The following is a 25,337-nucleotide window of genomic DNA, read 5'->3' on the forward strand; positions in this document are numbered from 1 at the left end:
GCGTTCTCTTCAGTGTGGAGAATACAGGCGTTCTCTTCAGTGTGGAGGCTATAGGCATTTCCATTTACCTAACATTGTGACTCAGGGGGTGGAAGGCAAGCTATATGTGGCATAAAGTCTCCCAAATATGCATTCAATAGTTGTATGAAAGTGGGAAAGCAGGGTAGCTTGTCCTCTAACTGTTGTGTTGGTTCAAGGCCCTGGATGGAAAAAAGTATATCTAAAAAATCTAACTAGAATGATTTGAAAAATGTGAAAATGTCTGAAAATACAAATGTTATTTTCTTCTGTAATGCAATTTTTACAGGAATTGTGTGTGAAGCATTGCATTACATCATGTCACCAAAATTGACTGATAGTCCATAATTTGTGGTTTCGTATATGTAACCTCTAACCTATGTGTTTTTCTCTCCTGCCTTCTATCTCCCTAGGAATGTCACCTGAGAGGCAAAGTGAGGTGGATCCTGTTCAATGACATAGACAGCAGATGAGCCTAGCGCACCCGTTCCTCTTGGACGGCCACAGGGATGGATGCTGTGAGGAACCTGGCTCTTGGGCTCCACCTTGATATGATTCTCTAAGGGAGAATCTGACTGCAGCAACACTTCACTCAGTGCTCTGACAAGGACCTAAGTGTAGAAGCTATGGCCTGCATCCACCTCACTCCTGCAGCAAATGGTGCATCCTCTGACCTCCTATAGTAAACAGAGCTGCAGCATTGGGAAACAAGAGGAGCAAACAAGGCTGAACTCTAGGGTGTAAGGGGGAATCTTCCTTGGATCAGCAGTGATTATGAATGAAGTGATGTTGTTCGTAAGCACATTAGGTTATGATTAGTGAGGGTCGTTGAGAGCAGAGTGCTACTCTCAGGTACTTGGACAAGGGCTAATTGTGTCAGTATACTGATTTTGCCATCAGCCTCTTTTGGACTACACCTCTGAGGACTGTTGTCGATCGGCATGCTAGGGAACTCTCCAGCTCCATGGACCCTTACCTATTCCAGTCAGGTTAATGTGATATGTGATGCTACAGCTGGGACATTGGTAGAAGCCTCTCACTATGACAAGTACCTCTGATAAGATCGTTCTGAGGACACACACACACACAAAATATTTTGCAAATCTACCAATATTATATCTGGAGGCCCATTGTGATTCCGCAAGTGAGTTGTTTTCTCATTGCTAAATTAGATGAATGCGTTAATTGTATTTTGCTACAGTGTATTAAGATATTAAAATGGAATACTGAAACAATGTATATGTTAAACATATGTATATGTGTTTTATACACCTGTGATAATGACACACCACCGACAAGCCATAAACTATGAAAAAGACAGATATAAATTAAATTTGTTGCACAGATTGTGAAATTGTTGATTAAATGCTTTAATACGAGTGTTGATGGTATCTCTCTAGTTTGTGCCTTTTGAACTGAGCAATGGAAATGTGATGCATGTTAAAATTAGAAATGCTAATAATAAGATTACATACTGTGAAAGAGAGGGATTCATTACCAGTGGCAAATAGACAATCTGTGTGCCTTGTTGAATGGAAAACACACTAAAAACACACTAAACACCTGAACACACACACATCATTTCCTAGTCCATAAATTCAATGTGAGTCATTCCTAAATTAGGAGAAAGAAGTGAGCCATGCCTTGGTGCATTGTCAGCGGACTGCTGTGAGGTCAACACCATTGCCTTGCAAATCAAATCAAATCAAATCAAATGTTATTTGTCACATGCTTTGTGAACAACAGGTGTAGACACAGTGAATTTCTTACTAACAGGCCCTTCCCAACAATGCAGAGATGAAGAAAATAGAGAAATAATAGAAAAGTAAAACACGTAATAATACAAGTAATAATAAATACACTATGAGTAACGATAACTTGGCTATACTGTATGGACATATAACTAGGAATAAGTGACAGATAATAAACAGTAGCAGCAGCGTATGCGATTTGTCTAAAAAGTTAGTGTACAAAGGGTCAATACAGATAGTCCAGGTAGCTATTTGGTTAACTATTTAACTAACTATTTAGCAGTCTTATGGCTTGAGGGTAGAAGCTGTTCAGGGTCCTGTTGGTTCCAGACTTGGTGCATCGGTACAGTTTGCCATGCGGTAGCAAAGAGAACAATCTATGACAATTGAGTCTTTGACAATTTTTAGGACCTTTCTCTCACACCGCCTGGTATAGAGGTCTTGGATGGCAGAGAGCTTGGCCCCAGTAATGTACTGGGCCGTACGCACTACCCTCTGTAGCTCTTTGCAGTGATGCAGCAAGGCAAGATGCTCTCAATGGTGCAGCTGTAGAACTTTTTGAGGATCTGAGGGCACATGCCACATTTTTTCAGCCTCCTGAGGGGGAAGAGGCATTGTCGAGCCCTCTTCACTACTGTGTTGGTGTGTGTGGACCATGATAGATCCTTAGTGATGTGGACACTGAGGAACTTGAGCTCTCGACCCGCTCCACTACAGCCCATCGATGTGAATGGGGGCGTGCTCAGCCCTTCGTTTCCTGTAGTCCACGATTAGCTTCTTTGTCTTGCTGACGTTGAGGGATAGGTTGTTGTCCTGGCACCACACTGCCAGGTCTCTGACCTCCTCCCTACAGAACACAATGTTAGCTCCTGCTTCAGTGCATAGTAACATTATCCCCGCATTGCAATCAAATCCTGCTTTGTCCTTCTGTTTTCTTTCTAGCTTAGCCTGATACGCTTTGAGGTTAAAAGGTTTTTGCCAAATAATGACTACAGATTATAATAATAACTTTTCTGAGAAGATGTAAATAATTATTATGAAATAATTACAGTGAATAACATAGGATGAGATTTGGGGATGTTTAAAGTGTTTATTTTTCTCTCATCCATATTACTTTCTCTCATTCTCCCTCTCATTTTACCTCTCTCTCTTTCTTTTTCCCTCCCTCCCTCCCGCCCTATCTGTCTCTCTGTCTGCTTCTCTGATGGTGTCTGCAGTGGCTGGCTGTGTGCTGTGTACGCGGATGCTGTTATTGTACATACGCCACTGCATTATCATCTGTCACCCACGCAGTCAGAGCAGTGGGCTTAATGGTGGAGTTGGCCCGCCAATGGCCCCTGTTTGTGACAGTAGCAAATGCCAACGCTGCGCTCTGCCATTCTAATTCTGTTATTACTGTCATATGACTATTAATCACAGCCACAGGAGAACAAGAGGAGGGGGGAGAAATACACCAGCACAATTAATGCAACTCAATCTACAAGAACCCAACACATGGAGACCCTCTCTTTATGTAGATTTAACATATGGAACTTGAGAACTTCAATTGAGTTCTTAGCGAATAGAGAATTCTAGAAATTCTGTTGAAATTCATCATTATTATTCATTGGTTTTTCATAACCCTATAGTAAAAAGAAATGCAAACTAGCCTCCTATTTTGAATGAGAATTATGTTTGTTTTTCCCTTCATCTTTAGTGCAACATTTAGCGTTCCCCTGGAGGCCCTGCACTGCAGTACTGGAGTTACAAGATGAAGTAAACAGCAGAACCAAATGACTCCAGAAGCCTCATCCAGACACCAGGGACACAGCTTACCCTATGTTCTGTGTTACCTGAAGGGGTCATGCTGGCAGCCCAAGTCATTGCTGAATAACGACATTTTGGTCTAATCACACTCAGATTGAAATTATGTAAATATCGGAACAGATGCAGATGAGAGAACATTTCGGCGACACATGGCTCCAAATCCCACGGCTATTAATCAAAAGGGAAACTCCAAGCACTTGCAGCAATGCTGGAGGAAAGCCCCAATGGCCCACACCAAACAAGTGTTTTCTCTGTTTGCCTGTTTATGATTGTGTTTATTTGCTATTGCCTCTGGTGGTCCAACCAAGCCTGCTGTTCAGACTTTCTGCTTCCCTTTTTCTTTTCTTCCCTGCATCAAGTAATGCTGTGGTTAAGAAATGTAGAGTGTGAATACGCTTAGTGATTGAATAATACTGTGTGTGTGTGTGTGTGTGTGTGTGTGACTGAAGGCATATTATCATTATCTCTATTATAAGCCTACCAGATTTACATTTACATCATTTAGCAGACACTCTTATCCAGTGATGTGTCAAGAGCCTTCAAAAGATGTGAAAATCTCTCAGTGCTTGAACAACAGCTGTTTACATGGAATACATTGACATTAAATCAAGTAGTGTCTTGCAAAAGAATCCCCTTGAAATTCAAACTCCTTGTGTGCACTTGACATATATATACAGTATTTGTACTTATTTTTTACTCATACTGAAAACCGACAGCTACATCAAAGTCATAAAAACAACATTTCCTTAAGAGCAACAGATATTCCCTGGCTTGGTGAGACACGACTCGTCTCCATCCGCTTGAGCGTGTTCACTGGGGAATGTTAAACATCCCCTTTCCTTTGTCACCTTTATGGCTCTTATTTATTTGTCTGCTTTACTATAATGGTGTTGGGGACAGAGGCATCAGTAAGGTAGATGGGTCGTAACTCGTAACTCATCTAGGGGGCATCAATCTGGGTAAGTTGACTTCATGAATTGCTTAGAACTGTTACTGTCATATTAAAGCAGCACATTATCAAAATCAATGAGGATTTAATGGCACTCCTGTTAAACAGGTGATTGGTGCCAGTTAAAGCAAAGAGGTATGAGGAGGCCACGGGTAAACACAATCAACAGCTCCAAAAACACAACTTAAGGGTCACTTGATTGTCATTATTAATAAAACAGTCACCTAAATCAATAAAAAGATGCCATACACTCTTAGAAAAAGGTTCTGGATAGATCCAAAAAGGTTATATTGTTTGCTTCATACAGTGCCTTGCAAAAGTATTCATCCCCCTTGGCGTTTTTCCTATTTTGTTGCATTACAACCTGTAATTTAAATTGATTTTTATTTGGATTTCATGTAATGGACATACACAAAATAGTCCAAATTGGTGAAGTGAAATGAAAAAAAGTACTTATTTCAAAAAAATCAAAAACATAAATAACGGAAAGATGGTGCGTGCATATGTATTCACCCCCTTTGCTATAAAGCCCCTAAATAAGATCTGGTGCAACCAATTACCTTCAGAAGTCACATAATTAGTGAAATAAAGTCCACCTGTAGCTGTCCCTCTGGAGCTACAAAGCTCCACAGCGGAGATAGGAGTATCTGTCCATAGGACCACTTTAAGCCGTACACTCTACAGAGGTGGGCTTTACGGAAGAGTGGCCAGAAAAAAGCCATTGCTTAAAGAAAAAAATAAGCAAACACGTTTGGTGTTCGCCAAAAGGCATGTGGGAGACTCCCCAAACATATGGAAGAAGGTACTCTGGTCAGATGAGACTAAAATTGAGCTTTTTGGCCATCAAGGAAAACACTATGTCTGGCGCAAACCCAACATCTCTCATCACCCCGAGAACACCATCCCCACAGTGAAGCATGGTGGTGGCAGCATCATGCTGTGGGGATGTTTTTCATCAGCAGGGACTGGGAAACTGGTCAGAATTGAAGGAATGATGGATGGCGCTAAATACAGGGAAATTCTTGAGGGAAACCTGTTTCAGTCTTCCAGAGATTTGAGACTGGGACGGAGGTTCACCTTCCAGCAGGACAATGACCCTAAGCATACTGCTAAAGCAACACTTGAGTGGTTTAAGGGGAAACATTTTTATGTCTTGTAATGGCCTAGTCAAAGCCCAGACCTCAGTCCAATTGAGAATCTGTGGTATGACTTAAAGATTGCTGTCCACCAGCAGAACCCATCCAACTTGAAGGAGCTGGAGCAGTTTTGCCTTGAAGAATGGGCAAAAATCCCAGTGGCTAGATGTGCCAAGCTTATAGAGACATACTGTACCCCAAGAGCTCCCGAGTGGCGCAGCGGTCTAAGGCACTGCATCTCAGTGCTTGAGGCGTCACTACAGACCCCCTGGTACGATTCCAGGCTGTATCACAACCGGCCGTGATTGGGAGTCCCATAGGGCAGCGCACAATTGGCCCAGCATTGTCCGGGTTTGGCCAGTGTAGGCCGTCATTGTAAATAAGAATTTGTTCTTAACTGACTTGCCTTGTAAAATAAAAAAATTAAAAGAGACTTGCAGCTGTAATTGCTGCAAAAGGTGGCTCTACAAAGTATTGACTTGGGGGGGGGGGGTGAATAGTTATGCACGCTCAAGTATTCTGTTTTTTTGTCTTATTTCTTGTTTGTTTCACAAAAAAATATATTTTGCATCTTCAAAGTGGTAGGCATGTTGTGTAAATCAGATGATTCAAATCCCAAAAAAATATATTTTAATTCCAGGTTGTAAGGCAACAAAATAGGACAAATGCCAAGGGGGGTGAATACTTTCGCAAGCCACTGTTTATGGCACCCCTAAAGGTTCTACATAGAACCCTTTTGTATGGTTCTTTGATCAGAACCCCAGGGATTATTCTTCACTTAACCAAAATTGGTTCCATATAGAACCCTTGAGTTCCATGTAGAACCTTTAGGGGTGCCATATATGAAGCAGGCATAGAACCGTTTTTGGTTATATCCAGAACCTTATTTTCTGAGAGTGTATGTTTGGTAATAGAGAATCATTGGAATACCTTCTACATAAATCTTTTTTCTTTCTCTGATTCAAGTAGCTAAATGTATTCTTGAAATCAATGCCTCGATAAAACATCCCTTTGATTTTAACTAGTGTTATGAAATCCCTGTCAGTGTGTTTAGCTCATGACATGGCTCACTCTCACTCAGCACCGTACTATGATTCCAGGCAGGTGTTGTCCACGGCACTGTCCATTTAGATGGAGTAAAAGATCTGTCTCTCCCTCTTGCTGTCTCTCCCGCTCTCTCAGCACCACTCCATACTCTCACACAAGTTGGCATGTTTGAATGAAGCAAGCTCGTACCAATCATCCTCTCCCCACAGCCCAGGCAGCAGCCCAGGCAGCACCAGCTCAACTTCAGCGGTGCTCACTGATCTCTCCTCGCTCCTCTCCTGGTGGTGACAGTCATCTACCAGCACCAATTCATCCCTCCGGCAATTCCAGGGTTGAGAGATTAACAAATAACGACGCCTCGCGCTCCTCTGGGGTCAAACGAGAGGCCACCAGGCGCTGCATAATTTCCTAGGGCATTGTCAGGGGAGGTGAGGAGGTAACGCGCTATGGGGAGATGCATCCTCGTCAGGTGTGGCTCACTACATAACAGCCCTGAACTCCCCATGTGATCGTTCCGTTCTTAAATACCAAGGTGATTGGTATGTAGTTCATAATGAGGTGAGCAGATATGATGCAGATGAAGGCCCGGGAAGTGGTAGCTAACACAGGAAAACACATGAACCTATGACCTGGTGTTTTCTGAGGGCCTGAATTCAGGGATTCACTTTACATACAACGTAATGTGTCAAACATGATTTTATATTTAAACACTGTAATTCAGAAAGCACTCAATTCCACCCTCCCCTAATGTGTGAGAGGAGAGGAGAGAACAACCACTACAGGAAAATCAAGGACATTTGCTTCTTCTCTGGGATAAAGTTTCAAGTTGTTATGTGTAGAAGGTACAAGAACACAGTCAAGAGGAAGGATAACAAATTGTTAAGAAACTGCTCAAGACCTTTAAAGACAATGGGTTAACACGCTTTAAACTGAACTCTAAAATATTAGAGAGAGAGAGAGAGAGAGAGAGAGAGAGAGAGAGAGAGAGAGAGAGAGAGAGAGAGAGAGAGAGAGAGAGAGAGAGAGAGAGAGAGAGAGAGAGAGAGAGAGAGAGAGAGAGAGAGAGAGAGAGAGAAAATGTTGAGGTCAGAGAGGCGTGTCCACTGCTTCCAAATGACAATGCTGCTACTTGCATCATCTCACCAAGCAGTTAGGGTGTTTGGTTCTGTTGTCTGGCTGTGCTTGTCTCCACAGTGTTTGAAGGGGTTTCAGCATGCATTGATTCATTACATGACAGTATTATCACTTGACCTATGGGTCACTTCACCTGAGTGCCAAGGTTGAACAGGCTCACCAAGACCCGTAGTTCACCACTGCACCAAGGCTCACCACTGCACTTAGCAGTTTTATCAGGACACCAGACTTTTGTGCTCTTATAGGATTAGACAGACAAGTGAAAAGGCTATCATAGAAGATAAACCAAAAAACGGGAACACCAATTTACCCAGTCAATTCAAGGGCATGAGTAGGCTATGGACTGTTGGATGAGGTGCATGGAATCATCGAGACGTCATGCACATTTATGATCCAATTTTAAGCAAAGTTAATGACTAGTAATTAATTATTTCATGAATTACAACGAGCTGAAGATGAGTTCAGACAAAAAAAAGTATTATTCTCCAACCTAGGGAGTTGTGTGTGTCTTGGCGAGATGCAGGTCGGTTTTAGAGTGAGGCAGTGCTAAGTTAATTAAACAGAAAAGGGAAGGACAAGGAAGGAAGGATTTTTTTTGGTCCCCTACTCCAGATGCAGGCTATTACAAATACATGCTGTTTCCTGTGTGTCTCAGTGAGGCAGCTCCACTATCGACTGTGAGTAAATTAAAATTCAGACGGTAAAAAAAAAAAGCTACCCGGAGATTTATTAATCGAGCTCCGGGTGGGAGAAACAGGAGCGGGAGGCAGGTGAACCCTGGACGACCCCAGGAGCTGTCACACAGACATATCTGCTTATTATGCAAATGTAAGGAGTGAGCTATTGATCGCAGCCTGTAGGATACCATTAGCCCGCCCAGCTGGGACCAGGGATGTATATCTCAGTGTTGTACCCATGCACACTACATATTGCTGATCATTTGCAAAACGGCCTCCAGACACTCAATGCAAACAGACCATATCCCATAATGGTGACACTGAGAGGAGGGGTGATGATGATGAAGATGATGAAGATGATCATGGTGATGAGGATATTGATAATGATTGTAATTCTACAATAACAATCACAAGCAGTAAACACATTTCAATCATGTTTATTGATTATTAATTTCAGTTTCTGCAATGGTAATCAGGAATAGGGATCAAATAGGCCTCCTGTACATACATAAACAATAAAGTAGGCTACATACTGTATCTTAATTGGGTTCTCTACAGATCTTTATTGTATTCTCTCTGGCAGTCAAACACACAGGATTTGACTACAAGCAGAACACAAATGCTAACACACTCAAATAAATAAGTTTACACAGGAGACAACACAGCAGGACTACTGGATGAAGAGGAGCACAGGCACTGGAATTCATTTACACTTGCCTGATTATTTTTCACCATCCAGGCCGCTCCACAACTGAACCACACCTTCCGGAGTTGCTCTTGCACTTGATCCCTAGGGAAAACACACACACACACACACACACACATCCAAGGGTTACAGCAATTAAGCTATCAATCATAGGAATCACTGTGTGATCGGAAACGGTCCCTGGTCTGTTTATTATGAAGACTTATCTCTATTTGCACACTGTCTCTATCCGTCTTTATCTAACTACCATTCTCCATATCACCCAATCACATCAATCAATAAGGCAATGAGAGTATACTGTGGTATTGCCTTGATGAAAAACTGACAGCAGCAAAAGAAAACAAAAGGAAGAATAGTGACAAAAGGTACATATAAGATACATTGTTTCTTCATACATTGTTGGTTGAATTCAAAGCTTTCCGACTGGGCAAAAACTTGTTGAATCTATTGTTTCCATGTCATTTCAATCCCAAAAATGTAATGTGATGATGTTGAATCAATGTGGAAAATGTATTGGATTTGCAAAAAAAGCATTAACATAATGGAATTTCGTAAATTTTTCACCCAACTTTTAACCTAAATCCAATGTCATGGTGACATTTTTTGTTGATTTCACTTTGAATTCACGTTAGTTGACAACTGAACCAAATGTTAAAAAAATTATATTAAAAAAATAACTTACGTCTGCCATCTTGTGCAGATAGATGTAGGAAGTAAAGTCAATATGACTACCAGTGCCAAGGTGCCTTCTGGGCCCGTATTCATAATGTGTTTAAGAGTTGAAGTGCTGATCTAGGATCAGGTCCCCCGGTCCCTTCACTATAATCTATAGTATAAAGCAAAACTGATCCAAGATCAGCATTCCTACTCTGAGATGCTTTATGAATACGGGCCCTGGGCCATGATGCTCCAGTAGCTGTCTTGACCTGTGAACCCAGTGATCAGGGAAAATCTAACGTTCCCAAGTTCAATTCAGAGATCAATGACCACTGATGCTAGTGAATAGAGTGACACATTAGAAACATTCAAGTGTCAATGGCATATACCGAATGCCCCTGTCTTCAGCCAACTACAACGCCTGATACCTGCTCTATGTGAGTGAAGACAGACATGGCATCTAAACACCATTAGTAAAGGTAAGTGGCTTACATAAAGAAGCACTGTTCATTTGTGAATTATTATGATTATTACTAGACTGTGCTGGATATTTACAAATTAATGCCTGTTATAAATGCATCCATTCTGTTGGAGCCTGACATATTATGAGAAAAATATAAAACATTCAGAAAAAAATAAGTTCCTCAAAACCTAAGAAGACAAATAATGATTAACCATATATTTTAAGATGATTTTTAAAGGTTAAGAGATAGTAGTAGCATGCTTCATCTCTATTTTGTTGTTTTCATTCGTCTCTAAAAGACATGGCAAAGGCACAACAGCCACAATTAACCACATTAATCTGTCCACTTATTACCAAATTAATCCAATTTAAAGATTTAGGCTACAGAAATGTATGTTCATGATGATTTTTCAAGGTTTCTATTCAGAATGTATGGGAGTCAGGAATTCCTATTATCAAAACGTGTTGAAAACGTTGAATCTCTTTTACTAAATAGTTTGTCAAAATACCTACTTTAATTTAATTGTGTTGCTAGGTCTCCTTCGATTTCAGAATGGATCTAGTGTTTTCAGTAAAAACAGAAATGTCGAATGTATGCTGTTTTTTCCTCCGATAAAAATGTATTTTATTTTTGTGATTACAGTTTTGAAAAGGTAGGCCTCGATTAGAAATCTTAATTAATAAATTTTTTTAGTAAGCATGACATAATAAATATGTGCCGAGTCTTGTACTGCAATTTACCGTTATGGCACAAGGGACATTCGAATGTTCTCAAAACTAACTTTGAAAATATAAATGGTATAAATCCTGGATATATTTAACATGTTTTATGAACGTGTGCCTCGCTCCAAAATATAAACACCACCACAATATAAGTTTCATCTACCACATTCTTACCATTAGAGCCCACCAGCATCATGCAGCTTGCGCAATTATAATGAGTCCATAATGAAGTCACTGGTCCACTACTGATTATAAATGGTTTAAGATCACTTCAGTTAGTTGGCAAACTGTTTTTTACGAGTAGATATATTTCCTTTCAATATGAGATATTCTAACAGAGCAAATACAAAGTTGAATCCTGTTGATTTCCAGATCATGAATAACTTCCACAAAAGTTTTGACTAACTTCTTCGATCCTCCACTCGAAGCGAGGGGTAGGGTGCCATTGCATGTACAAACCGAAGGACCTATCTAAGCAGTCTACGTCATCACGGGTCCGTGGATCGAATTACTTATGAAATTTAGGCTGAGGTTGTGATTGAAGTCAGGCGCTTGACAGGCCAGCCTGTTTCAGGTAAGCCCATGGAGGCGACGAGAAACCAACAGCTCTGGTTGTTTTTTATGTTTAAAAGTCTATTTTAAACGAGGAGCTCTAAAACATGCATTGACCTCAATGGGTAGCCTAATGTGTGAAAATTCAAGTTACACACGTGCGTGTTCTAAATTAGGGTTCGGCCCTTAACAGGTGTAGTACTCAAGAATCCCTAACATCGTGGTGTCGTATAGGCTAACTAATAGGGTCAACTGTGCTCCATTGATATCAAATTAGCAGCTGTAATAAAGACACTTGGTCAGAGCAATCACGATAGAAATCACATTTTGGAGCCATGTTGTCCAACAACAGGCTAAACCCAGTTCTAAGAGAGTTGAAGGGTCATTGTAAGGTCTTAAAGAAACAAGTGGCAGAGGTATATATAAAGAGAGAGGACAAAGGTACTTGCTTTCAAGTAGTGACAAGTTTGTCTAAACAGTGATAAAATGTCAAGGTTTGGTGTTGTAAAAAGATGGTCTTCAAAAGCCTATAAATTACCTTACATTTTAGAAATTAACTTATAGAAATTTGGCAAAGCTACAGTAGAGAGAGAGAGTGATTTAATTTGATTTGTGAGGCCACAAAGGACAGAAGAAAGGGATGGAGGAAGAGATAAAGAGTGAGGTTGAGGTAGCAAAGAAAGGGGAGATGAAAGAAAGAGTTGGAGAGACAATTGAGAGAAAAAAAAGAGAGAGCACAAGTGATAAAAGGAGAGAAAAAAGGAGAAGATAAAGAAGAGAGAGATGGACCCAGAGAGAGAGATGGCTCTGTGTGCACAGGCCAATCCTGTCATTTATCAGGGCCCTGGAAGATCTACCATCAGAGAGGCTCTGAGTGATAGTGCTCACTCGCCTCCTCCTCCACTCTCCATCATACCAAACCTCAGTGGGCTATGACTGCACCCCATGCCCCAGCCCCAGCCCCACGAGCTGGGTCCATTTTTTAAAAGCGTCTCAGAATGCTGATCTAGGGTCAGTTTTACCTTTTAGATCATAATAAATAAGAGGGGGGACCTGATCCTAGATCAGCACTCCTACTCTGAGATGCTTTGTCAGGCTGATTGAGAGCATAGTTACAGGTCAGTAACATGAACACTTCAAAAACGTTGGTAGTCAGCAAAGAATTATTAGAATACAGATTTCATTATGTAGGCTAAATAAGGATGTACACCTTCAAAGCACTCCAAAGCAAATGTAACATTAGGTAAAGGGTGTCCAAAGGGTTATGCCACATTTGGCCAAGCACCTAAAAAATTTGGCTTGGCACCTAAAACCCTCACAAACTTTTACAGATGCACAATTGAGAGCATCCTGTCGGGCTGTATCACCGCCTGGTACGGCAGCTGCACCACCCACAACCGCAGGGCTCTCCAGAGGGTGGTGCAGTCTGCCGAACGCATTACCGGGGGCAAACTACCCGCCCTCCAGGACACCTACAGCACCCAATGTCACAGGATGGCCAAAAAGATAATCAAGGACATCATCCACACGAGCCACTGCCTGTTCACCCCGCTATCATCCAGAAGGCGAGATCAGTACAGGTGCATCAAAGCTGGGACAGAGAGAATGAAAAACAGCTTCTATCTCAAGGCCATCAGACTGTTAAATAGCCATCACTAGCACATTAGAGGCTGATGCTGCCTAAAGAAATCACTGGCCACTTTAAGAAATGCAACACTAGTCACTTTAATAATGTTTACATTATCTTGCATTACTCATCTCATATGTATATACTGTATTCTATAATATTCTACTGTATCTTAGTCCATGCCACTCTGTCATTGCTTGTCCATATATGTATATATTCTTAAATTCCATTCCTTACTTAGATTTGTGTGTATTGGGTATATGTTGTGAAATTGTTAGATATTACATGTTAGATATTACTGCACTGTTGGAGCTAGAAGCACAAGCATTTCGCTACACCCGCAATAACATCTGCTAAACAGATGTATCTGACAAATACTATTTTATTTTATTTTATTTGAATCTGTAAGGACGTTTTATATCACCCATCATCACTTTTCTTATACATTTTCTGTGAAGAATCTATGTAGGTCTCATGATCGGTTATGATGGTTCCATTAAGCCCAAAAAGTTAAACATTCATTTAAAGTGGTACTTTAATTTGTTTTTTGAATGGCCAGTTTGATAATAACGTTTTTTAGATGTTAGTCATTATATAGGCTCTGAGACTGTAAGGGGTTGATATGCTAATTTTACCAAATCATATCTCTCAAGTTGCCCTAGCCTAATATTTTATTTATTATCTCAACAACCAATTCATGATCACACATATTATGTTTGCAGAGGTACCGCTACTGCTGTGTCCTACAGGCCTAATATCTCACAGAATCGCCTGTAGGCCTACTCAAGTAGGCGTATTTATTACCAGAACGTCGAGGTCAATAATCAGGCAATAATCATCGTATGCCATTCTGCATGCATTTCGACTGCATTTAACTTGGACAGTGTCGAACACATTTTCCATGGGATTTAATTGAAATGTTTTACAATGTAGCCTATTATCCTGTCCAAGTATTGTGCCAATATTTTATCCGGGCTATTTAACACAAAAAACATGAGTCATTGTGTTAGGCTACATGATAACTAATATCCCTTGCATAAATAACCGCGAAACCGCACATGCCACTCTTTCCTGCATTCTTTACCCACATGAGCTGCTCTTAGACCTTTTTCAATATGTTACCACCACGACGTCTGAAGTAGAGAACACACACAATCTATCTTACATTGGGAATATGAAGGAAATGCCTATATCTCTGTTCAGTTTGAAATTAATATTTCCATTGTATCAAAATGTATTATAAAGGATGGTATAACAACACACCAAAAAGGATAACACATAGCCTGTAGCCAATTCTATAACGGCCTACAAAGAAGTAGGCTACATTTAATTGACACAGCAAGTTTTCTGGTCTTGAAATTAATTGCCCATAATTTCTCGGTAGGTTTCATCACTTTTATCAGCAGTCGTTCTGCTACAGATTTCAGTGAGCACAGTTAAAGGGAAAAGCAATTAGCCGAATTCAATTCAAAACTAATTACTTTCGAAGTTTAAGTACAGCCAACAAACATGTTTTAAAGTTGGGCTAGATCTATATTAACTTGTGCAACCGTGCAATATTTTTCCGTCTCTTAAATGAAGTTAAAAACGGTAAATGACTTCTGGCAAGTTAATGACGGCCATAAAAATGTGGATTATGGGGGAAAACTACAATTGACTGGTCACTATTGATTTCTGCATTATGCTGACATGTTTTGGGGGAAACAAGGGAGAAACGTGAGAACGTAAAGTGAGGGGGGAGATCACATCCGGTACGTTCAGAATCTGAAAGTGGCTCACATTTGTCAGATACTGCTTGAAAAATAAACAATTAAAAGGCAAAACAACGATATCAGAACGCTGATGTATAGCCTACATGTTTACATTTTTTTTACATGTTAAGAAAATACAAATGTAAGGAAATAGGTTTCTGCTGCATCAAAATGAATTACATTGAATTCAGGCGAAAGTGGGGAAAATGTAATTAACAGTTTTACAGACCATTTCAAATATTTATTTGAGTGTTTTCACTAGTTACAAATTCACCTCAATTAAAAACATCAAATTGCATGTTTACTGGTGTTTACAGCTCTTCACTTACTCCTCTACTACATGGCTTTCCTTGGGTGATTGGAACTTGCTCCCTATTTCAACTTCGACCTTTTAACCTCTGGGGAAAAAGCTGACCTGGTCACCGGTTGGAGAGGCAACACTCAGTTGCGTAAAAATTCTTTAAAATGTTCTCAATCGATTACAAACAAACCACTCCAACTCCACTTCTCTGTCACAGGCTATACTGCTAATTGAAATCGGTCTGGGGTGGTGTTGAATAAGTTCTGATAATTGTAGAATGGGAACTTGCACATTTAAAAATGATGTGTGCCCTTTTTTCTACTGACTTTGAAATTCAGGGTGTTCATTTATTTTTGGATAAGATTGCAAACATGATAAATCATAAATATTGTTAATATTATTATTATTATTATTATTATTATTATTATTATTATTATTAACATATTCAGAAAATAAATGTTTGTTTACTAATTAAACTAAATTATTGTCATGACAATTGTATGTTGTTGTAATGTGTAATAAATATGAGCAGGTATATTATTAATATTAATATTAATATTATTAGCCTTAGTTCACCCCGTGATCCTTGGCATTAAGTGTAGGGACACATATCAATAGACTTTTAATGAATTGACTCGAACTTTCGTTTGTTAATGGACAAATCACTTTGTATAAGGGCTGGTCCGCTTTCTACAGAAGCATGGGCTTGGGTCCGAAACAATCCATGTTAGCGAAATAGAAGAGTAATGAGCACCCTGTTACATTAAGATCATTGATCTTATGTGTATATGTATGTGTGTATGTATGTATGTATATATATATTTGCGAGAAAAATATAATATGGGGGATTGGAAGTGATGCAGACAATTACATTGATGGAAGTTACAATCTATCTGAAATATGAAAGCTGATCTATCCCCTAAAGAAAAAAGAAAAAAATAGAAAAAAGATAATTGATCATATAGGCCTATACTTTTTATTTATCGTTTAGGGAGGGCACTTCATAAAATACACTTGGAGAGATACGTCATTTTAATATGACCTTCATAACATAAGGCTGCCGAAATAAAGGTAACAGAGCTCCCTCACAGTTTATCCTCAATGTTGTGTAACATAGTAGATACAACAGGCCTGTATGCCTGATTCATGTAGATGACAAATGAAAATGAATGATTCTTTCCATCTGAACAGCCTTTGCAGAAACAAATGGCCCATATTTACTGGGGTATTCAAACTTTTCTTGTTCTTAGGCTACCCTATTGTAGCCTATACAGCTTCTTTCTCTGTGTTTGGCAGCTACACCCCTAAACCTGAAGTATTTTAGACTAATCAGTGAAGGATGTGCACAGCCTGGTCTCAGAGCAAAACCTATTACATTTGACTAAAATCCGTGCCACTCAATTTAGTATGATATTTTACTTTATGTTAGGTTGCATTACATTGGCCTACGTAAATCGGGGACACTTAAATTAGTATGATATGTTAAAGGATGTTATAGGCAAAAACGAATGCTGGGTGGATGGTATGAGAAAAATGCCTAGCAACCCAAAGGTTGCATGTTAGAATGTCATCATGGACAACATTAGTATTTTAGCTAATTAGCAACTTCACAACTACTTACTACTTTTTAGCTACTTTGCAACTACTTACTTTGCAACTACTTATCCTAACCTTAACCCTTTAACCAAACTCATAACCCTATTCTTAACCCTAACCCTAACCCCTAACCTAACGTAGCATATCATACTCCCTAATGTAAAGTAACATATCATACTAAATGGAGTGGCACTGATTTTAGTAAAATATAATAGACTATGTTTAGCTGTGAGACCACAGCCAGCATGCAGAGATGCTTCGATCTAGAGCGAGCTGATGTTGCAAGTCTGTGAGAGAGTGAAATATTGTTTTCAGTCTGGATAAATGCAAACATGCAGCTTCTCTCTGCCTGCCAGAAGTTAACATCTCTGCAGTATAAAATAGCAGCATTCAAAGGCAGAATTGCCTAATCCGTATTTAAGTGTTTTGCCTTGTTATAGCCACAAATTCAATAGGAAATAAGAATAGAACCAAATGTCACCTCAAGAACAATGTGGCAAGTATTTGCTCATGCATGACTGCATGACTGCATACCTGTTTATGTTCTGGTATTGATACTACTCTGTAGTAGACCTTTGTTAAACATAATACTGGATGAACTACACTGGGAATTCCTAATGTGATACAGGCTATCCAGCCAATGCTTTCTATTGATGGAGATTACATCCGAGATTGGGGCACAATTGCGCGTGTTCAATATCTGTTCATTGCGGAATTATTCTGTTGATGATGTGTTTTTCCATCAGCCTACTAAAGAAGTTCCATACTTCAAGGTGCACTTCTCTGTTCCGCCACGGTATGCCTGGACGCCTTTTCCAGCACCAGCGGCCAACTCCGCGTCCACACCCACGACGCCGCGTGCACTGTTACGCAGGCTTTCAGGCTGCGTAATCCTGAACGAGCACGTCGAGAGCAACAAGCAGTTCGCAAACAACTTTTGACAGTACAGTATTTGAACATGTTTGAAGATTGTATGCATAGTAAAGGATCGCCTTTGGGTTATTGACTATGACAGCAACCCGAAATCTGATGGAAATAAAAGTATACAGCTTTTAGTGAATCTTTCTTGAATTTCGGCGAAAGATTAGGCTACAATGTGTGTAGATAGAGCCTGTCGGCTTATCTATGGAGATTGATAGTCAGGCTATTGTTATAGTTGAGGTTAAGCATATGTTGCGTATTCGTATATTCTCATGTTTCATTGTCATTCTATACTCAAGTTTCACTATCAACAGGTCAAAAAAATTCGACTCCGGTGGGACTCGAACCCACAACCTTTGAATTACATCGATCTTTAACCTAGAAGTCCAATGCGCTATCCATTGCGCCACGGAGCCGCTGAGGATGTGGGAAGCAGTTGCGAATACGACCCTCGGCCTTGAAACATGCCCCTCTTTCTGTCAAGGTTAGGGCGGTTATATGCTGCACACGATTTCTATTAAAATCCAAAGTCTCAAACAAATCCATCAAACGCTTTAATTTTGGGGGGTTTCAAAATAGATGACCCAAGCTGTAGCCTACAATAACTCACGTTTTTTGGCCATATATTATTAGGCTACATAGGCCCATTATAAACTCAACACAACCATTACACCACTCCAGCACTCAGTCTCAGTACCGTCTCTTAGATATTTCTCAGCACCATCTCTTACATATTAGGAACTTGTTGGTATTTCGTTACAATATTGTAGTGGCAGTTTGAGACAACGGACATTTCTGGAAGCGAAAACCAATCATATCGCTGTTCCCTACCAAGAACTTACCAAGAATTGCCCTGGCCAACCAATCAGACACGGTACCGCTACCAAGACGTTACCATGAATTCATGATTCTGTTGACCTTAACAAGGACCCCAGGACCAGTGGAAGCAAAACTGCCTTTTAACATCAAAGATCCACCACCATCTTTTACAGTAGGTATGAGGTTATTTTCTTCATCCTTCCTTTGACGCCAAACCCACCACTCATGTTTTACTATCAACAGGTCAAAAACTAAACTCCGGTGGGACTCGAAACCACAACCTTTGAATGAATTCAACCCTTCACCTAGAAGTCTCATGCGCTAGCCATTGCAAAGATATCGCTCATCGGTCAAGGTTGCCCAACCAGGAATTAATAGGGCATGTTTTTAAAAACCAAAAATGAACATACTGGTCGATTAGGACCCTGACTTGAATCCCGAGTTGGCTGCTGTATTTAGCCTAGAATTGTGTTTTTTTAATGCTTTCTTTTCCTTACCTTGAAAATCTGAGAGTAGAAAAGCATCGGGCTTCTGCCGACATACATCATCATCCATAATTTTTAAATATGAAAACCTGTCTCTTTTTGTCAAACCGCTCACTCTCGTCAGGATTCGAACTTGTAGAAGGGTACATTTGTTAGGCCTAAATCTTGTGTATCCCAATTAAGAGAAAGGGCTTAATCTAAATTATAAATGTAATGTCATGATCACATCGAAAACGTAATGTTAGCTAAGTTGTTTTGATTGTAAATCAAGGAAGTAATTGAAGACAACAGAATTGGAGGAAGATGTGAGAATGACAAATATACTCATTTTTAAAAAATCTGTGCACATAGCACACAAGCAGGGAAATTAAATAGTTTATACAATGGCGCATTCCAAGACTGACATTAATTGATCAGAATGTAATTACAGCATTCAGCTGAGGGCTTTTGTGCTCAGAGTGAATTAAGAGGAAGGGGAGAATACTGTTGACTAATACATCAATGAAAAATGATGCTGTATAAGCTTGAAAAATAGTAACACAGTTAAATAAACACCACAGAGGGACAAACAATTGAACACAAATAATTAAAATTCTATATAATTAACTGGAAATGGAGCGCGACTGATCGTTGGCTCCAATCAGAATGCCCAGCCCGTAAGGAACAGAGGACAAGGAGCTGACTGAGGAACAGCCGAGCATAGATGTGGAGAATGGACAGAGGCCCAGCCGGGCACAGGTGTGGAGGTCATAAACTCTCAGTTCCATTCCATTACACATACAGTGGGGAGAACAAGTATTTGATACACTGCCGATTTTGCAGGTTTTCCTACTTACAAAGCATGTAGAGGTCTGTAATTTTTATCATAGGTACACTTCAACTGTGAGAGACGGAATCTAAAACAAAAATCCAGAAAATCACATTGTATGATTGTTAAGTAATTAATTTGCATTTTAATGCATGACATAAGTATTTGATCACCTACCAACCAGTAAGAATTCCGGCTCTCACAGACCTGTTAGTTTTTCTTTAAGAAGCCCTCCTGTTCTCCACTCATTACCTGTATTAACTGCACCTGTTTGAACTCGTTACCTGTATAAAAGACACCTGTCCACACACTCAATCAAACAGACTCCAACCTCTCCACAATGGCCAAGACCAGAGAGCTGTGTAAGGACATCAGGGATAAAATTGTAGACCTGCACAAGGCTGGGATGGGCTACAGGACAATAGGCAAGCAGCTTGGTGAGAAGGCAACAACTGTTGGCGCAATTATTAGAAAATGGAAGAAGTTCAAGATGACGGTCAATCACCCTCGGTCTGGGGCTCCATGCAAGATCTCACCTCGTGGGGCATCAATGATCATGAGGAAGGTGAGGGATCAGCCCAGAACTACACGGCAGGACCTGGTCAATGACCTGAAGAGAGCTGGGACCACAGTCTCAAAGAAAACCATTAGTAACACACTACGCCGTCATGGATTAAAATCCTGCAGCGCACGCAAGGTCCCCCTGCTCAAGCCAGCGTATGTCCAGGCCCGTCTGAAGTTTGCCAATGACCATCTGGATGATCCAGAGGAGGAATGGGAGAAGGTCATGTGGTCTGATGAGACAAAAATAGAGCTTTTTGGTCTAAACTCCACTCGCCGTGTTTGGAGGAAGAAGAAGGATGAGTACAACCCCAAGAACACCATCCCAACCGTGAAGCATGGAGGTGGAAACATCATTCTTTGGGGATGCTTTTCTGCAAAGGGGACAGGACGACTGCACCGTATTGAGGGGAGGATGGATGGGGCCAAGTATCGCGAGATCTTGGCCAACAACCTCCATCCCTCAATAAGAGCATTGAAGATGGGTCATGGCTGGGTCTTCCAGCATGACAACGACCCAAAACACACAGCCAGGGCAACTAAGGAGTGGCTCCGTAAGAAGCATCTCAAGGTCCTGGAGTGGCCTAGCCAGTCTCCAGACCTCAACCCAATAGAACATCTTTGGAGGGAGCTGAAAGTCTAATAATACAATGTGATTTTCTGGATTTTTGTTTTAGATTCCGTCTCTCACAGTTGAAGTGTACCTATGACAAAAATGACAGACCTCTACATGCTTTGTAAGTAGGAAAACCTGCAAAATCGGCAGTGTATCAAATACTTGTTCTCCCCACTGTAAGAGTCATTGGACGAATGCGTCTTCTGTATGGGGGAGTTTTGTTAAGAGCCCCGACGCTCGGTCTGAACATTAACACGCATCGCTTGCGGTACGGTTTTGGAAGCATAAGGACCTTATCTTTCAAATACAAAACAAAAAACAAAAGGTTAAATTGATACACACCTTTATAGGGTTAGTGTTACCACAGGGCCATATCTCCATGTTACAGTGTGTGTTTACCTGTGCTAATTAGCTATATGTGTGGTCCTCTGTAGCTCAGCTGGTAGAGCACGGCGCTTGTAACGCCAAGGTAGTGGGTTCGATCCCCAGGACCACCCATACACAAAAAATGTATGCACGCATGACTGTAAGTCGCTTTGGATAAAAGCGTCTGCTAAATGGCATATTATTATTATGTGTCTCCTAACACCTGTGTGTAAACGGAAGACGGACGCCACAAAAGTGTTGTCACTGAAAAATACTGTCGGCTGCAACAGTAAGTGTGTATTTTGCATTTGTGAAATTATTTTGATGTGATGTGAAAGTAGAGGGTTTTATGTTTCTAGAACCGTACCGCAATTGAGACGTTTAGATGGAGTATTTTGGGCTTCCAGAGCCAATTCACCTTTAAACAGAACATGTAAGGTCCTTGGACTATATGGAGTAACGTTAGGCTCCTTTAGTCTATTGTTGGGCTACCTCTCAACAGTGCAGTGAAATATCAAAATAAAAGTAACAACAATAACACAATAAGGCATGTGGTAAACAAATATGAAAAGGTATAAAAGTAGGAGTAAAACTAGCAGTAACGGTATGTACTATGAAATGTGCTATGTCAACAAGTAGATAAAGTGAGCAGTACAAATAAATAGTAATAAATTAATAAATAATGGCAGCAGTGATGGTAGTGAATGAGTGAGTGTGCAAGAGCCGCTGCTTTTGTGGAGCGATAGTTAACAATGCTTTGTGGGTGACAAGTTGTCGAAGTGTTCAGAGGGTCCCTGATTCGAGCCCAGGTTGAGACAAGGAGAGGGACGTAAGCAATACTGTTACAGAGAGTCAGTGGAAATAGTCTCTTAAGGTGCAGGGGAACAGCAGGTTGTGCAGGTGGACAGCTAGGCTTTTCAACAGTCTTATGGCCTGGTGGTGGATGCTCCGTTACCGTTTGCCAGACGGAAGCGGAGAGAACAGGCCGTGGCTGAAGTCCTTGGTGATCTTCCGGGGGATGGTGCAGCTGCCTTTACAGGCGGTGATGTAGCAAGACAGGATGCTCTCAATGGTGCATACAGTGGGGGAAAAAAGTATTTAGTTAGCCACCAATTGTGCAAGTTCTCCCACTTAAAAAGATGAGAGAGGCCTGTAATTTTCATCATAGGTACACGTCAACTATGACAGACAAAATGAGGAAAAAAAATCCAGAAAATCACATTGTAGGATTTTTAATTAATTTATTTGCAAATTATGGTGGAAAATAAGTATTTGGTCAATAACAAAAGTTTCTCAATACTTTGTTATATACCCTTTGTTGGCAATGACACAGGTCAAACGTTTTCTGTAAGTCTTCACAAGGTTTTCACACACTGTTGCTGGTATTTTGGCCCATTCCTCCATGCAGATCTCCTCTAGAGCAGTGATGTTTTGGGGCTGTCGCTGGGAAACACAGACTTTCAACTCCCTCCAAAGATTTTCTATGGGGTTAAGATCTGGAGACTGGCTAGGCCACTCCAGGACCTTGAAATGCTTCTTACGAAGCCACTCCTTCGTTGCCCGGGCGGTGTGTTTGGGATCATTGTCATGCTGAAAGACCCAGCCACGTTTCATCTTCAATGCCCTTGCTGATGGAAGGAGGTTTTCACTCAAAATCTCACGATACATGGCCCCATTCATTCTTTCCTTTACACGGATCAGTCGTCCTGGTCCCTTTGCAGAAAAACAGCCCCAAAACATGATGTTTCCACCCCCATGCTTCACAGTAGGTATGGTGTTCTTTGGATGCAACTCAGCATTCTTTGTCCTCCAAACACGACGAGTTGAGTTTTTACCAAAAAGTTATATTTTGGTTTCATCTGACCATATGACATTCTCCCAATCCTCTTCTGGATCATCCAAATGCACTCTAGCAAACTTCAGACGGGCCTGGACATGTACTGGCTTAAGCAAGGGGACACGTCTGGCACTGCAGGATTTAAGTCCCTGGCGGCGTAGTGTGTTACTGATGGTAGGCTTTGTTACTTTGGTCCCAGCTCTCTGCAGGTCATTCACTAGGTTCCCCCGTGTGGTTCTGGGATTTTTGCTCACCGTTCTTGTGATAATTTTGACCCCACGGGGTGAGATCTTGCGTGGAGCCCCAGATCGAGGGAGATTATCAGTGGTCTTGTATGTCTTCCATTTCCTAATAATTGCTCCCACAGTTGATTTCTTCAAACCAAGCTGCTTACCTATTGCAGATTCAGTCTTTCCAGCCTGGTGCAGGTCTACAATTTTGTTTCTGGTGTCCTTTGACAGCTCTTTGGTCTTGGCCATAGTGGAGTTTGGAGTGTGACTGTTTGAGGTTGTGGACAGGTGTGTTTTATACTGATAACAAGCTCAAACAGGTGCCATTAATACAGGTAACGAGTGGAGGACAGAGGAGCCTCTTAAAGAAGAAGTTACAGGTCTGTGAGAGCCAGAAATCTTGCTTGTTTGTAGGTGACCAAATACTTATTTTCCACCATAATTTGCTAATAAATTCATAAAAAATCCTACAATGTGATTTTCTGGATTTTTTTCCCTAATTTTGTCTGTCATAGTTGACGTGTACCTATGATGAAAATTACAGGCCTCTCTCATCTTTTTAAGTGGGAGAACTTGCACAATTGGTGGTTGACTAAATACTTTTTTTCCCCACTGTATGTAGAAGCTGGTGTCTTTCAGGACAAGGCTCCCATCTGGCAACTTTTTGAAGATGGGCCGCTCCATGTCTGTTATGGAAATTAGGGGAAAAGATTGTAATGGTGAGGATAAGATGTAAAATGTAATCATAGTGAGCAGATTGGATGTATAGATGGAACATTAAATGACTAGTGCCTAACCTTTACCTAACATCTCAACACAGTAGGGGATAAAAGTGCATGTTTATTCAATATCACACAGTCAAATGTGTTAAGTATTAGTATCTAACGTTAGCTAACTGGGTGTGACAAAACTTAGGCCTACTATAAAATCACACACTTTATGATTTTAGCTTAGTATGGAAGTATTGGGGCTGACAGATTATTTTGATGATAATGTGACAAACTATTTTGACAACCTGTCAAAACACACTGTTACTGTAAGTACTGTAGCTAGTTAGCTAAATTGTTAGCCAACTGTACTAACGTGATGTAGCCTAATGCACTGATATTACTTGCTAGTGCTAGATATTCGAATCGAAAACAGCAGACAACAAAACTTCTGATTTCAGAAAAAGATAACGTAAGCCCCAAAAGTTTTAAAACTTTACTGTTGAATGAAATGTTCATGGTAGAGATGGAGAGGAGAGACGCTCCTCTTCTAGTGCCGGACAATTCTATAGCTCTGCTCTCATTGGTCAATTCTTGGTTACTTCCTGGTTGCACTGGGGTCTCGGATGGGTTGGCGAGTGCAATTCTTGGTTACGTCTTGGTTGCAGACGGCGATATGATTGGTTGTCGCAACTAGAAATGTCCTCGAGTCACCGTTGTCAGGGGGGAGCCACTGAGGGTGTAGGGAAAAGTTTGGAATAGAACCCTCGGCCTCAAAACATGCCCATCTTTTGTCCACATGTTATTCTGTCAGGTTTAGGGCGGTTTTGAAATATGCTGCACATGATTTGAATTAAAATCCCAAGTCTCTCAAAAAACATCAAACACTTTTATTATTTTTGGTTTCAAAATAGACTATTGCAAAGAGACTATCGGCATGGAGGTGGCATTTAATTGTAGATTTGGAGACTTGGTGACCAAAGATTTTCGTTAATTCTCCAACTTTGGCACTTCAATTTTCCTTTGCTTCCTGAACCATCTTCCTGGTGGGGACAAGATACACTTGCTTCCAAAACCAGGCAAGTTTACCACT

The 25,337-nt window shown here is 40.7% G+C and overlaps 1 long non-coding RNA gene across 1 annotated transcript in view; it reads left to right on the plus strand.

Moving 5' to 3' along the window:
• Window positions 1–1,397, plus strand: part of LOC311133097 — a 37,364-nt gene extending 35,967 nt beyond the window's left edge. Inside the window, exon 3 of the long non-coding RNA XR_014613566.1 lies at window positions 432–1,397. This is a non-coding gene — a long non-coding RNA (uncharacterized lncRNA). The remainder of the gene's footprint in view (window positions 1–431) is intronic.
• The last annotated feature ends 23,940 nt before the right edge of the window (window positions 1,398–25,337 follow it).

The sequence above is a fragment of the Coregonus lavaretus genome, assembly GCF_964263955.1.
Source record: "Coregonus lavaretus genome assembly, chromosome: 8".
Classification (NCBI taxonomy): domain Eukaryota; kingdom Metazoa; phylum Chordata; class Actinopteri; order Salmoniformes; family Salmonidae; genus Coregonus; species Coregonus lavaretus.